Here is a 4,430-nt window from a genome sequence, read left to right as displayed (position 1 = left end):
CTGTCTATGTTATTTTTCTATCCTATTGGTGGAAAAACATATTTTTGCCTTATATTTCATAACAACGTTTTAGACTGCTTTTGCATGAACTCCACCGTTAGTAAAAAAATTGAAATAACAGGTTCCTACTTGGGAAAAGGACGGCGGGCGAACCAGCGAGGACTGGAAATTCTCTGTGCTGAAATGAATGAAATGAAATGAAATGTCTTTATTGCTTTTAACATCATATAACATGCATTGCAATCGTCAAAATACTTGCAATCGGGCTACGGGGGTAATTCCTAGGAGGGGTGCCGAAATGCTGTGCCCTACTTGTGGGGACGCTGCCCCACCTATGTCTACCTGGTCCGAGCCCAACAAAGGAGTTGGGTGGCGATACTGCTGCCAAGGATGTAGAAAGAGGTTCAGCCCCACGCAAAACACTCTCATCTACAACTTTAGGAAGGCCTACTGTTGATAATAGGAATATAGTATTCTTTTTAAAAATAAATAACATAATTAACATAAAAATGAAAGGGAGTCCAGTATAAATGAATGTATGTATTGCTTTGATAAAAACAATTGTTTATTTTAATTTTAATAATCAAAACTGGTAGAGAATTGGCATTGTTGATTGTATGACTTATTACAACCAAATATTAATTTAACTTATTTTAATTATTAAATGTGTAATATTTACAATACATTTTTCCTCAGGTGCAATGATGTAGAAAATGGCTATGGGTTCGTCATCCAAATTTCTTTCTTGTGGTTGATTCGAACATCAAAAGCAACAGGTGAATTAATTAAAATAATGCTTTAATTTAACTAATTTCGAAGTTCATTTGTAAAAAAAATCTCCAGGTTAAGTAATGTAAGAGTATAGTTAAACAACATTTAACAACAATTTAGGTTATATATTTAATGAGTTACTTCTTATTACACACCCAATCTTGCTCTCCTCAGGTACGTTGACCAAACATCATCTACAAAGTTTGTTCTATATTTATTTCAAGCGTTTCAACTGCTTGCTAACGTCAGCCTCGAGACAGTCCATTATTGGTATGGATTTCTTCGGGACGTCACCCATAAGGCAGCCTGGCATGCATATGAGGTAGGGTTAGGCAATTGTTAGATTGAAAGAAATGTTATGAAATCCCTAAGTGAAAAATGTTAACTAATCTTTTCTGTTTTGATTTAGATGTATCTCAAAGTGTTTTGTATCAAATACAGATATAGGTAAAGAAAATAACTATATGTGTAATGGCGCATGGTTATATTCATAATATGGTTCATATCAATTGGTAACAAGTTCTACTTAAAATTCCTTTCAGTTTGATATTAACTTTCAACATTATAACCATATGCATGCACTAGTACTGACCCATTTATCTAAGTATAATATACCATTACACTTTACTGATGTGGTGTCTGTCTACTGCTCTGTTTGTCTAACTGATACATTAAAATGAAGTAGCCGAAACTAAGCATTACAATGGTCCCTTATCTTGGAATGTCTTAGGAATAAGTTAGGTAAACACTTTTGTTTTAATAATTTATATTTTTCATTTCAGATGTTGAGAGGACCACAGGATGTTGTCAAAATTGACGGGACTCGCCTGTTCCGGCGAAAGAATCATAGAGGCAGACTAGTGGCCAATGAGCGAGAAGACGCGACGTCTGGGTCTTTGGTGGCATAGCTGTTCGTTCAAGTCCCTGACCGTACAGCCGACACGCTGCTGCCCATGATGCAGCAATACATCGACCCAGAGACGTACATCTGCAGCGATCTATGGCGGGCCTACAACAGGGTCGGTGAAGTATTTGCAGGTCATGGCGCTGTCAACCATAGCACCAACTTTTTGGACTCTCCCCGGGAACAGGACCCATTTTGGGTGCAAGAGGGAAGGTTCGATGAAAGATGTCTTGAAAGACCACCTGTTTGTAGGTCCAATGCTGGAGCAGTTGCAGGGTCAACGTCCATTCAGGGTGCACACGCAGACCATCGAGAATACATGGAAGTGGCTGAAGGACATCCTCCGTGGCGTCAATGACAGGACCCTCGTGCATCAAAGAGTGGATTTACCGGCACAACGTCCTGAAACAACATGTGACTCCGGACGCCAACTTGACCCGGACAGTACTTGGCTTGGAACTGCAGCAACTTCTGCGATACTGCAGCCGTGTGCACCCTGACATTGGCGCAAAGTGGCAATGCATGACAACATCGAAGTCTGCCAATGTCAAGTATGTATGTAGAAAGTATGCTAAAATAAGATTGTATTATTTTAGGTTGTATATAATATTCATATTGCAGGCTTAACAGATATTAATTTGTTACCTGTTACCTTTGTTTTGTTATGTTTTTCTTCAGCTTCTGTCCTTGTTATTTAATAAGTTACAATATTTCATCTTCTTTGTTGATTTTCTTAAGTAGTTGTTAGGTTGTTGAGAGTATTTCATATATTCTTGTTAAATGTTTAATATGTTGGTATATGTTATGCGCTTTTTTAGTGTTGTGTAATCTTTTTTCTAGGTTTTACATAATATTCATATTACAACAGACCTAACAGATATTAATTTGTTACTTGTCACCTTCGTTTTGTTATGTTTTTCGTCATCTTCTGTCTATGTTATTTTTCTATCCTATTGGTGGAAAAACATATTTTTGCCTTATATTTCATAACAACGTTTTAGACTGCTTTTGCATGAACTCCACCGTTAGTAAAAAAATTGAAATAACAGGTTCCTACTTGGGAAAAGGACGGCGGGCGAACCAGCGAGGACTGGAAATTCTCTGTGCTGAAATGAATGAAATGAAATGAAATGTCTTTATTGCTTTTAACATCATATAACATGCATTGCAATCGTCAAAATACTTGCAATCGGGCTACGGGGGTAATTCCTAGGAGGGGTGCCGAAATGCTGTGCCCTACTTGTGGGGACGCTGCCCCACCTATGTCTACCTGGTCCGAGCCCAACAAAGGAGTTGGGTGGCGATACTGCTGCCAAGGATGTAGAAAGAGGTTCAGCCCCACGCAAAACACTCTCATCTACAACTTTAGGAAGGCCTACTGTTGATAATAGGAATATAGTATTCTTTTTAAAAATAAATAACATAATTAACATAAAAATGAAAGGGAGTCCAGTATAAATGAATGTATGTATTGCTTTGATAAAAACAATTGTTTATTTTAATTTTAATAATCAAAACTGGTAGAGAATTGGCATTGTTGATTGTATGACTTATTACAACCAAATATTAATTTAACTTATTTTAATTATTAAATGTGTAATATTTACAATACATTTTTCCTCAGGTGCAATGATGTAGAAAATGGCTGTGGGTTCGTCATCCAAATTTCTTTCTTGTGGTTGATTCGAACATCAAAAGCAACAGGTGAATTAATTAAAATAATGCTTTAATTTAACTAATTTCGAAGTTCATTTGTAAAAAAAATCTCCAGGTTAAGTAATGTAAGAGTATAGTTAAACAACATTTAACAACAATTTAGGTTATATATTTAATGAGTTACTTCTTATTACACACCCAATCTTGCTCTCCTCAGGTACGTTGACCAAACATCATCTACAAAGTTTGTTCTATATTTATTTCAAGCGTTTCAACTGCTTGCTAACGTCAGCCTCGAGACCGTCCATTATTGGTATGGATTTCTTCGGGACGTCACCCATAAGGCAGCCTGGCATGCATATGAGGTAGGGTTAGGCAATTGTTAGATTGAAAGAAATGTTATGAAATCCCTAAGTGAAAAATGTGTAACTAATCTTTTCTGTTTTGATTTAGATGTATCTCAAAGTGTTTTGTATCAAATACAGATATAGGTAAAGAAAATAACTATATGTGTAATGGCGCATGGTTATATTCATAATATGGTTCATATCAATTGGTAACAAGTTCTACTTAAAATTCCTTTCAGTTTGATATTAACTTTCAACATTATAACCATATGCATGCACTAGTACTGACCCATTTATCTAAGTATAATATACCATTACACTTTACTGAGGTGGTGTCTGTCTACTGCTCTGTTTGTCTAACTGATACATTAAAATAAAGTAGCCGAAACTAAGCATTACAATGGTCCCTTATCTTGGAATTTCTTAGGAATAAGTTAGGTAAACACTTTTGTTTTAATAATTTATATTTTTCATTTCAGATGTTGGGAGGACCACACGATGTTGTCGAAATCGACGAGACTCACCTGTTCCGGCAAAAGAATCATAGAGGCAGACTAGTGGCCAATGAGCGAGACGACGCGACGTCTGGGTCTTTGGTGGCATAGCTGTTCGTTCAAGTCCCTGACCGTACAGCCGACACGCTGCTGCCCATGATGCAGCAATACATCGACCCAGAGACGTACATCTGCAGCGATCTATGGCGGGCCTACAACAGGGTCGGTGAAGTATTTGCAGGTCATGGCGCTGTCAAC

Source organism: Macrosteles quadrilineatus, unplaced genomic scaffold (assembly GCF_028750875.1).
Source record: "Macrosteles quadrilineatus isolate MER2022 unplaced genomic scaffold, UCM_ALF_1.0 Scaffold_2__2_contigs__length_208266976, whole genome shotgun sequence".
Taxonomy (NCBI): domain Eukaryota; kingdom Metazoa; phylum Arthropoda; class Insecta; order Hemiptera; family Cicadellidae; genus Macrosteles; species Macrosteles quadrilineatus.
The sequence above is the reverse complement of the archived record's forward strand: the minus strand, read 5'-3'. Positions refer to the sequence as shown.